At 48.2% G+C, this 12,329-nt stretch overlaps 1 pseudogene; it reads left to right on the top strand.

Annotated features, from left to right (window-relative positions):
* The first annotated feature begins 10,319 nt into the window (after window positions 1–10,319).
* Window positions 10,320–11,849, top strand: LOC149351158 (uncharacterized; annotated as a pseudogene).
* Window positions 11,850–12,329: the final 480 nt, after the last annotated feature.

Here is a 12,329-nt window from a genome sequence, read left to right as displayed (position 1 = left end):
GCATGCGCGAGCAGTGCGCTGTTGTCAATAAACCCTGTTTTCTGCGTCTAGCTGCTATTTTCCCATTCCCATGTCTGATGCGCTACGGTTTAACTAAATGAATATTAGCTTCAAAACCATTGGCGGCAGCTGTTAGCGTTTCCACCAATAATGGCGTCAAATGCTTTTACTCCCAACTGCACACCCGGACAGCAACACTGCGATTTTCGAAAGCCAGAGCATAGGCTGCACCAAACGCACAAGATAATCTCAGCACATTTTTTCAATGACCGGCGCGCTCCGTAAACACCGGGCATATGTTCATACGGACATTAGGCTGGCACCGAATATCGGAAAGCGCGCGCGGGTCGAGTAGCGAGCTGCTTTATCAAGGCACCACCCATGGAACAGCCCACTGCCATTGTTTGCATTTTAAATCTGCCGCTAGTATTTCCTACATCATAAAAAGTGCAGTGCATATAAGGCTCTTTTTCCCTTATCTTATACATACCCATGTAGTACAGAGTCCTTATTAGAAACGCTACACATTAGTCACTGGGTATTTTTCCCGTTATTCAATTAGATCGCATTCAGAATACCGTTTTACGTTCTGTAATTTCCGGCTACTCACGACGGAAAGCAGTTACCAACCTATGAACCACGGCGGACATCAAAGCAAACGTTGAAACTAATAAGGTCACCTGAAATTTCAGTAGCAGTCTAGAACAAAACGCTGCAAAACAATGCATACCCCTTAATTCTGTACACACGCATTTTTCAACGGGAAGTTCTTCATGAACTCAATATTTTCGTGCATCGTAAGGTTCCATTAAAACAATCAATACAGCCGCAGATCTCTCCCCCAGGAGGCTTGCCTTTTTTCGCTGTCGTCAAAACCGTTCCCTACTTGTTTTCTACGGCAGTCTTAACTACTCGATGCGAGAGATGGAATGGACAAACTTTTAAAGAAAGTTCTTGCTATGTATCGGAAGAATAAACCATCACATTCTATACCTTACAATATACCATAGCTGCCTCACAATTAAAACGGATGTCCAAGAATCGTGGACTGGCGTCAGCTTGAAAACTGAAATAACGCATATAAGCAGTCTTGAGTAACCCACGCCGTCGAATAGTGTAACAGATCACCTCTGATGCATCCCACTGTGAGCCCACTGACGTATTTGCAAATCAAATACCTAATTTGCAATTTTCTTTCTTTAAGAGTAAAACTTTCTGTTGCTTTTGGCGCACAAGCAGACTTCGTTGTTGTAAATTTTTATGCCCTCCAAAGTGTACCACTCGAAGGACCCATAGTGACTCACAGACTAGGGGGCACCACCCAACAGTCACTCACTCAGGCACGTGTGCATTTGTGGGGACACACAGACACATAGGCACGCACAATAACTGACAATGTAAAGTTCAGCGAACGGTATCTAAGAGCTGGGCACAACCGCGTTCAACGGGTCGTTCAAGAGCGACGCGCCCCGGCATGCCCGGGTCGAGGTCACGGACGGATGGCACGGGGGTGGGGCGAAAGAGGGGTTGTTTGCTTACGAGCGATGACAGTTCCAGTTGGCAATGGCGGCCAGGGAAAGTTCGAAGGCGGGGCGAAGTTTGTGTCGCTACAACTTTTATATTTTTTCCTTTCATGTTATACTTTGGCTTATACTTTTTCTTTTTCATGAGAAGTTCAAATTTCTAGTTGGTATCACAAGACGAAAGGCCGAGTGGGATGCACTGGGTAAAGATCTAGATAGCACCACCTAAGACTTTAGCGTTCCTCATGCTGGCTGTGCACAGAGCGCCAAGAGGCTGTGTATCCGGCCGTAATTAAAGTCCTTCGATAATCTAAAAGTAACACCATCTCTTCTCTTGCGCCGCCGCTCACTCTTTCCCATTTCTACTGTGGCTCCCCCTACGCGATGCTGAACTGTAGGCTCTCTGCGGAGCGATCGCGATACGCACCGCGCTGGTGCTTACATGCGCCGCTCACGCTGCGGGGGGAGGAGGAAGAACACAACAAACATGAAAAAAGCGCGCGAAAATGTGAGGCATTCGGCCAATGGGAGGGTCGGACGTCCGTGGAAGGCGGAGGGCGACATTCTCCAATGGCTGTCGTTAATTTTAGTTCACTGAGGGGCTTTTAGCTGTAATCACACTAATGCGGAGCACACCTTCGAAGTTAGAGAAGCACGATTTTCCTTTGAATCTCATTTTTCTTTTCAGCTGCCAGAAGCTCAACGACCTCGCTCAGTTACAGAAAATACAAAAATGGGCACGTGGCAAGCAGAAATTTACTGTGATGCTAATTAGGAGAAGGCGTGAAGAATCGCAGGCTACGACTTGGAAGCAATTCGAGCATAAAAAATAATAACGCGCTCGACGTAATGATGAAGACACATACCGCTCGTAACACTGTGACCACACTGGATGGCTCTTTGGGATTTTGTACCGATCGCGCCAGTTGCACCTGAGAATTAATGTTGTGCGAGGTGGGCCTGTGCAGTTCATGCAGGTTCTCCGCCGGCCCTAACTGCGCGTTGGTAAAAAATACACGACACCGGCAAGTGGCGCGGTTCGCATGCAGCTGCAGACTGAACGTTTTCCCTTGGGGCAATACGTGAGCGACAGTAATATCACCTGAATCCAGGCAGCCTAAACGTAAATGCTGTGTTCCATGCTCTCTATTGCTATCGGAAGCATTAATAAAGCGTCATCGCAAACGCTGTAACCGCTATGACAAAGAAAGTCACAGTTTCGAGTAAGCTACGTTAAAAAAAAAACGTTCTGAGCATACCCGCGAATCCACCGGGATAATGTTTTAAATAGCAGAAAGTAAAGCACAGCGCCTAGAAATGAGTCAAGAGTAAATGCGGTCCGCCGCTGTGAATGATAATAGTCGCAAGAGTTATGCACGCGCTTTCGCAAACACGCGCAGCGAATTCCAGCTACGATCCTTTCTTCTTCAACTTCCTCCTTTATCCCTTCCCTTATGGCGTGGTTGAGGTGTCCACCGAGATATGCGAGACAGTTACTGCTTCATCTCCTTTCCTCAAAAAGATAGAAGATAGAGAAGCCTGGGAGACCTTGCTGCGGAGCCACTACCCCGCTCAACAGCAACAAGTCATCCGGCTGGCGGCTGAGGCCGTGAAGCGACAATGTATCTGCACCAGACCTTAGTTTGCGAGGCTCCTGAGTAGGGCTCCCTTAGGCCTGCGTGCCGGGGAGTGCAAAAAAGGAGTTTCATTTCGGTGGAAATAAAAGTTTTGATCATGATGATGAACCAATTTTCAAAATCGCACAGCGCATTGCACGTCCACTGCACATCTGCAAAAGTGCATGAACAAACATAATTATTTGACAGAAAAAAACACACATCTCATGAAAAACAAAACCGTTCCGCAGTCGAGCCAATCGGGTGTTTGAACATGAACAGCATTGTAGAGCAGTGCAGAGAAATTCACGTACGAGCACGGTGACAAATCACTTTTACACATCCAGCATTCGACACCCCGGAGTGCAAGACAATAAATTAGGTTAAGGATAGCGAGCGAGGAAAAAGATTGGTTTGGTTTGTTGGGGTTTAATGTTCCAAAGCAACTCAGGCTATGAGGGACGCCGTAGTGAAGGGCTCCAGAAATTTCGACCACCTGGGGATCTTTAACGTGCACTGGCATCGCACAGTACACGGGCCTCTTGAATTTCGCCTTCATCGAAATTCAGCCGCCGCGGCCGGGATCGAACTCGCGTCTTTCGGGTCAGCAGCCGAGCGCCGTGGGGCGAGGAAAAAGAACATCTCATCAAGTCACTTATGCTTAATAAAGCGCGCGTTTTTTTTTTTTTTCAGACGGTCGCCGCGCTAGCTGTGTTGATACTTTCAGAGGCACACTGCAGAGAGGGCATCGAAAGTTCCTGCTTCTGAGGTCCATCAGAGTGAAATGTAATTTTAAAAATGTCACTTCGTGTGACAAGGGGGCAAATATTGGTTCGACGCGTGCACATCTGCAATAATTGCTGTCATTAAAGGTTCTTGCAGCTGTGGTTTCTCGAAGATGCTTAAAAGCCCGAAATAAAAGTTACCTTCAGCGCCTTCAACATACTGTGGCGCCATCTAATGGTGCACTGCATGAACGATGTACAGCCCTGCCAAAGTTTCTGGATAAGGACTGTTGGAAAACTTGTTCCGGGGATGCGGCCCCCGTACGTCGCTGTTTTAATCTGAAAGAGAAGCGAGCGCCATCTCTATAGGGTTGTGACAGTACCACGTACACTGTGCCACGCCCATTGGCTGCGCTTGGTGGGCAGTTTGCTGCATAACTGGTCTACGCTGGCTTGCACCTCGCATCGTCTACGCCGGGTGCGACTGCTTCCAGCCGCGCGTCACTATTGGTGTTCACTGCTTGGATTTCGTCTATGCATTTATAAGTTCGCGTGCACTCTCTACACACGGGGTACGAGACGGCAGAATGCTCGGGGTTGAGCTTTTGGGTGTAGACCTCGGTCGAAACTGAAAGCCCTTCTTTCCGTGGTTCCACATGGTAATATCGCATAAACAAGACGTGCCGTTTGCACCCTCATAGTTTGGCTTGATAAAATTATTCACGTGTGTAATATGCGGCTGTGCAAAGTAGTTTGCAGGTCCGCTTCGGCATGGCTGAAGTCGCAGTAGCAACGCTAAATATCTTGAAGTGCGGGCCCCTTAGTGCTCACCTTGCAGCACCGACTGCAGCAGAAAAGCACCTTATTAGAAGATTTTTTTTTTCGGCTTCTTTTGATTAAAGATTCTCAGGAGTTATTGAAACACCTAATGAATTTTGCGGCGTCGGCCGGGGTTTTAACTCCCATTTACTTCGTAAAATCACCTCGTTAAGTATGAAATTGACGTTAGAAGCCGCCAGAACCGTCTTCTAACCCCAGCATGCATGCAGATACGGTTAAAGAAGCCCGAACAACCAGCTTTAAAACGGCATATAATAAGGTTGCGGTATGCCTGAGATGTTAAAGCACGCTGCTTTACGAATATTGTCGAGCAAGAATTTTTTTTTTATGCGCTTTGTAGAAGCTGAGTTATCTGTAGCCAAAATTTGAATTTCAGCATCTTCGCGCCTTTCCCTCTCCTCTCTTCACTTTTTGCACGCTTGAAAGGCAGCGCTCCTCCGCTGGCCCCTCCTCTGGGTGCGGAGCTTCCTGTCCCGCTGGAGTGACGCGGCCACAGTAGCTGACTGGCGTCCGAAAGAATATAAACAATAGCTACCTCTCAACTTTTGTACGCAGGTGCGAGCCACGCAGAACTGTGCAAGCATGAAAAAGGCGCCGGGAAGGGCTCGCCAACTTTCGCGCATGATTGTGGATCCTCAGCTGCGTGTAGAAGTGTATTATTTGGCTCAGGTTTTCATAACACAGTGCAATGATTGAGCTAGTTGATGTGCTCTCCTCGGAAAATGTTTCAGAGCCCCTTTAAGCTTCCATGGCGGAATACAGCATTCCCTCACTATATCGGCTCCCTGAAAGTTGGCACAGCTGGGAAGTCACAACGAGACGAGCAGCCGTCTACCAACGCATTCTTAACGTGCCCGGCTAAAGTTATGATTTTAATGCCACCAAGCAGTCTTTTTTCATTAATACGAGAGAGATCAAGGCTAAAACTACGTTTGTATTTTTAAATACGCTTTTGTACGCACGCGAACCACCGTCCGCTGCGCGAGTAGCAGACGACGCGCCCATCCTAAAGCGACCGCAGTACGGTGGCACAGTGGATAAGGGCAGCCAAATCGAGCCAAAGTGCAGCCAAATCGAGGAGACAGAAGGATGACATGGTGGAAGGAAAATTTAGTTTTCCTTCTTCCGTGCCCAACAGGCAAGGCGGGCCTTGCGTTCTACGCATGGGCACTTCGACGCCCTAAACTTCTTGGGGGCCCCGAGCTGGGGCCCCCTATTCTAAAACGTTCAGTAGGTCTTGTCTGTCCGTGCCACACGGACAGATTTAATGCCATTAAGCGCTTACTGCCTTAAGTTTTAATGGCATTCGTGTGGTGCCACACGCATAAATTTAATGGTATTAGCCTTACAGCCATTCGCGACCTACTGAGTTCGCCACAACTTTTCCTCCATGTGCAACCGTGCAATGCGTACTCTCGTTCCCATTCCACACGCAGAAAAGCATACAGCTTTGTTAGTAACAACTTCCTAACCAGTAGGAAATGGTTAATTCTTAACATGCGGCATCTATACCGCATTTTCGATACGGAGAGCGCCATTTTAACCAGCCTTATTGACAGGTACTCTCGACTTGTGTGCTGACATGTGAGTTTATGGCTACTTTTTCTACTTGTAAAGTAGGAACAGCCGTATTTTCTGGAAAATCGTTTTTACATTACATTTGAACAACATTCCCGATATATTGTGCTCATTAACAATGTTTATATTCAGTGAAACTTTTACCTACCTTGCAAACGTTATCGTCATCGTCATTTTCGATAATGGCCCATCAACATGGAGGAAAAAAAAAACTTCACACCGGAACCGCGTATGTGCGCGAGCGTATTCGGCGTGACTTGTGCGTCGAGAATAGCGGAGAACGGCGGGCCCATGGGCGGGCCGAAGTCCGCCAGCCCGAGAAACAGAATCTTGCGCAGCGCGCCGGAGCGCTCGTTAAACACGTCCGTCCGCCGTGAGCGCTCTGGAAGCCACTCCGCCCCTTTTTAGAGGCTTTTTCTTCGCCTATTCTCGAATTCTCCGCTTATAGCATACGCTGAAATAAACGGTCCGTATGTGTGTATAGCGACGAAAGGCATTCCCTTCCATTCTCTTTATGACCACAGTTGAGCAGTGACGAGGTCGTGGCCGCACGCCGCTGTGAAAAATTCTGAATTCTAGCGACATTCGAAGCGGGCATGAGCAATTTGTACTTCTAGCAAGACCATGAAAACGCCTCTTCACGTCGGTACTGGAGTACGTACTATCGCGTCAATTGAAACGCGAACAAGCCAATTGGAACGCGAACAGCACAACTCGCAGATATTATACTAGGGAGGCAAAATACATGAGCAGTTGATTTTCCCATCGAAGCCGAAAAGACCGCTCTTCTGAAATGTTAATAGCCCACGCCTGTATTTCATCTCCAGCTTCTAATATGCTTGATTTTTTGTGCTCGCGTTTCAGGTGTTTTGTTCGCATTTCATTTGACGCTGATAGTACATACCGTACACGTATAGCGTACAGCGGCGTTAAGTTCAAATGTGCAGTGCCCACCGACGAACCCTTTGATGAAAAGTTTACCTGCAGTTTTCTACAGTGCACCCAAAAACTCGAGTGTAATCAACAGAAGTGTTGAGACGCGGAGCCTTCAGACAACCTCGAGCTCGGTACGCATTCCGCCAAAGCTGCAAGACGGGCGCTGCGCTTCTGCGCTACATAAGCGCTACATCGGAGCACGGACGTTGACTAAAAAGCACCGTTGGCTGGCAGTCTGGTAACTGTGGAGGGCCTATTTCCCGAGTCAGTGCGCAAAAGGGCCCTCGGCAGCGGCGTCAGAGGAGGATGGCTTGCAGAGGCTGAGCGCGTGACGTCATGCTCCCTTTTAGTTTTTTTCCTTCCTCCATGTTTACACGCACATCGGGGCAGAGTGGAGTTACTGTATATGCTACCAAAGAGGTGGAGTTGAGTCAACCTACCCCTTGCGCGGAGTTGACTGGTTCCGACTCGGCGCGTTTACATGAACCCAGTAACCGGGTGTTGACCGGATAACTCCACACACCTGCGTTTTGGTGCGTACAATGCCTTACTGTGTGTGTGTGGGGGGGGGGGGGGGGAGGCGGGGAGCTTTCAGGTGTGGCCTTGCATCCCACTTCCTTTTCGCACCACCACCTCGAGAACAGAAATCTTTTAGAAATACAGCCCAAGCAAGAAAAAGGAAAGAAAGAAATCAAGTTCGTCCAGGGTCTAAGAAAAACGTGTGCGCACGAACACAGACGAGCAAGAAGTTGGTGGTAGAGTGTAGTAGCGACAAAATATTCTGTCTCCAGATGAAGCCACGTCGCTAACGTCGCAGTCGGATACAACTTAAGGGTGCGTTCCAATGCTCCCGAGTAGACGTCTACTTAGACGTCTTGCCGCACAGCCGCCATTTTGAGACGCGTTCCATTTTTCACGAAACCGTCCAAGAAGACTGCTTCGCCGAAGTAGCCGAAGTCCACATCGATGCAGGCTAACTTCCTGTCTAAAGATGGCGGAGCATTTGGTGCAGTCAGAGCTGAGTGAGCCGTGCTCTTGGCGGGCACGGGAGGCCCGGAGACGCACCATCTTTCAAGTGTCAGTCATTCCGTTAAGTTGATTTTTATAGGAACTGGCGGCAAATAAAGCCGTCTTTGTGGACCTACGATTATATTTGTGAATCGCGCGAGAGGAAATCGTGCGGGTGAGATCGTCTGCTGAAGCGGTAGCGATGAACGCACCATTATTGCAGAAAAAAAAATAAAATAAGAACTAGCAAACTACTAACAGAGCGTTTTTAACTTGTTTTATTAAGCATTTTAAAGACCATAGGGGTGCAACTATTAGCAAATGTTAGTTCAGTTTATATGCCGCAAGGCGGCGCGTGAAGTAGACACGTTCCAATATGTAGACATGTAGACGGCTTCCTAGACGTCACACTAGACGTCTTGCTGGACGTCTAGAGAATTGGAACGCACCATAAGTCTGCAGTGAAGCTCCTCCCACATTCAGCCTCCGCGCATAGAATTCCTCTACGATGAAAAAGTCGTCCGCTGGTTAAACGTTTCTTGTCACGTAAATAAAAAGCTTACCACTAGAAAAAGATTATGAGCTCTATAATTTTGACACCTAGATTGTTTGATATAGTCAAACATTAAAAAGCTCATTTCTCTTACTGTTGCGATTGGCCAGCGGAGTAGTACAGAACGCCGCGGACCGCGGCCTGTAAAAGGCCTGTAAAAGGCAAACACTAGTTTCGATATAGATAAAAATTGCGTCTTAACAATCAAGAAAGAAAAAGGGGGGAAATGTTGCGAACGAAACTTTGACTCCTGGCCTGGTTTTTCCACGAGATGACATGAAAGACTGACATATCTAAAAGAACAATTTTTCTGGATATTTATGGCTGATTGGTAAAAAAATGAAAGTGAAACAATAAAATCCGCAACATTTTCTCTATTCACTAAAGAAGAAAACGCTGATACAAACCTCATGAAAATCGAATCATGTTTAGACACGGTATAGCTTCTGAAAGTTCCCATGTATTTCCTGTGGACACTGTCACTGGTGAACCCTCTTTCGACGGCGGCAAGCGACAAGCGATGCCGTCGCGCGAAGCGAAATGCCCGCGTCGCATGGAGGAAGGAAAGGAGAGGCCCTGACGTCACTTTTTGTGAAGCCGCACCGCAACCGGAAGTTGGCTCGGCTCTCCTCACTACCTTTCTTCTCCACCGAGCTATGGGGCGGGGGTCGCGCGCGGCTCGCAAGCACTTCGTAAAAGAAAGGTAAAAAGAACCGCGCCGCTCGCCGGTACACTCCTACACCTCCCTCCCCACAAACACGCACCTAGACCGGCGCACAGGTGCGGTGAACCTTTTCCGACGCCAGGCGAAGAAAGACGACATTGCGCGCCGCTTATAGCTCAGCTCACCATCCTCCTCGGGTTACCGTACACCCGCCGTGTGGCCTTCGAAACGCAGCTCAGCATCGCCGAGAGCGGCTTCATGTTTCTGTGCTGTTTGGTGAGGTGCGAAAGTTCGCTGATCAAAACAATCAACGCTTCTTCGCGTGTCGAAACGCAGTTCCGGAGTGCCACCTTTTCGCGAGATTCATTTCAATGTATCGATCGCTCCGCGTAACGACACCAAGTTTAACGAGCAAAATATCAAATGAGCGTTTATTTGCAGCATTTAAACGCAATCTCACATGTGTGCGTAACGTCACGACGCCAGGCATGTAGACTTTAACACGCAAGGCCGAACACACCATGCCGAAAGCCCGTCCACCGCCACCGAGAAACACTCGGGCCCCTAGCAACAACGACGCTAACGACGCCGTACGCCGTTGCTAGTGGCCCGAGTTTTCTTAGCAACAACGACAACGTTGCTAGTGGCCCGACTTTTTAAGCCTAAATTTTGACGTCACTTCCGCAACACTCTATTCAGTTTTACCGCGTCGCTTGTCGTGTCGTGTCGCCCCGGAAGTCGCTTATGCTATAAGCCAATAGCAGCTGATCCGGCAGCCCACGTCACTGCCGGTAATTTTGCGCGCTTTCTCGAAAGTGCCGCATTTGGCATTGGCAAGTTTTTTCGAGTGCCCGTTGGTACTACACTTGCACTACCATGGCACACGCTCAGCCCCAAGGTTTCAATGAGGGGCTCATCGACGTCGTGGAGTGCGAGCGGGTTCTTTGGGACCTGCAGCAAAAAAATTATAAAGGGTGCAACGTTTTAGAAGCGGCGTGGTGCCGAGTAGCCGCAGCCGTCGGTGCAACAGGTGAGGGATTTTGTAAACAAAGCACTCATTTGGTGCCACTGACTATACGAAATGCTGACCGTACGCCGAGTGCGGCATTTTGCAAGTGCTGTGTTTTAGGACGTGTCAAGCTGTGTAACGTCGAGCGATCGTAATCGTTCGCTAGAATATGCGCTCCGACGGCCAGCAGGTTTGCATGCCAAATGCATGATTAATTTCGATGCAGGCTTTCAACTGATAGCCGATTTACTGCGCTTTTCATGCCTACGCAGTTCCTGATGTGAAAAATCGGTGGGAAAATCTACGCGACACCTTCAGGAGGGTGTTTAAAGGGCGTATCCAGACGAAAAAGAGCGGGGCTGGAGCGGACGAAGTTGAGACAGCAACCTCGCCTTTCTACGAAAGGCTGCTCTTCCTGCGGGACACAATTCGCAGTAGACCGTTAGTCCATTTGGAAATTATGATTACATTTCACTTAAATGTATGCTGTCATGTGCAGTTTCGCGCCGCCGCGGTGGCTCAGTGGTTATGGCGCTTGGCTGCTGAGCTGCAAGAGACGCGGGTTCGATCGCGGCCGCGGCGGTCGCTTTTCGATAGAGGTGAAATGCAAGAGGCCCTTGTACTGAGTGATATCAGTGCACGCATATTAAAACCCTAGGTGGTCGAAATTTCAGGAGGCCTTCACTACGGGGTCCCTCATTGCAGCCGAGTCGCTTTGGAACGTTTAAACCCCCATAAACCAAACCACGTGCGGTTTCGGCAGTCCTCCATGATTTATAGATTTTTTTTTCACAGAACAAGAAAACCAAGGCCCAATGTTATTTCCTGTCTGCCTTGTTGAAAATTATTGTGGCAAATTATTTGTATTTGCTGCCTTTTAAATAATTCCAGCTGACTATTGTCTTCAAGTGCATTTAAAGTTTCAAGGGCCTCATTTCCCTGATTGAAACTGCAGGTACTTATCTTTTACCTTACTGTACGGCCTCGGTCAACGTCGAAGCACTGCCGCACAACCATGCGGAACCTGTGAATATGCCCGAATACAACTGCGGCGACACACCACAAGAAAGTGTGGAGCAGATTTTCAAGCAAATATAAACTAACGAGTGTGCCTCGTTGCGGTCAAATCCAGCGCCAAGCTCAGCTCCAGCCCCAAATGCCAGAGTTGAGCTTGTGCCTGAAATGCCCAGCACAGGTTCATGTAAAAAAAAAAAAGTAAAATAATTATGACACTCAAATAGTTATGCTTGGAGAAATTCTCCAGAAAAAAACCAGATGGCCTTGACCATTTTGAGGCCTACCTAGTCGACAAAATGAGCCAAGTGCCAGAGAGGCTTCAAAATGAAATGCAGATGAAAGTGTTGCAGACCTTCCTGGAATTCATACCAGAGAAATGATGTATTTGGTACATCCTGTGAACTGCTAGAAGCAATATGAGAGGGAACACAGGAGCATGGGGCCTCTGTGCTTCGTAAAGTGCAGCCACCAGTAGACGAGAACAGGTGACATCATGACCATTCTAGGGAAGTGTAGTTGGCCATGCTTACTTTGCATGTGCCTTATACTAACAATTCTCGCCTTCTGTCCGTGGCAGCAGTTTGAGCCGTGAGGAGGCCACACGCTCCCATGCTCCCTCTTATATTGCTTCTAGCTGTACATCATGGATAGACTACTACACTTTGATCTTAGCCAAAAGGCTGAGTAGTCACCGAAAGCAAGGAAAGCATAGGGAACCTGGTACATATATATTTCTTCATATTAAGGCGGAAGCCTTTAATGGCTCATATTGTCGTGACCAAGAGGTGTTAGCAAATTTGTCCGCGTTTCAGATTGGCTGAAATGGACATGACATCACTAAGCACGAATTTTGACGGGTG

The sequence above is a fragment of the Amblyomma mixtum genome, chromosome 3 (genome assembly GCF_055824585.1).
Source record: "Amblyomma mixtum isolate Tamu chromosome 3, ASM5582458v1, whole genome shotgun sequence".
Lineage (NCBI taxonomy): Eukaryota > Metazoa > Arthropoda > Arachnida > Ixodida > Ixodidae > Amblyomma > Amblyomma mixtum.
This window is presented reverse-complemented; position numbering and strand designations above follow the sequence as displayed.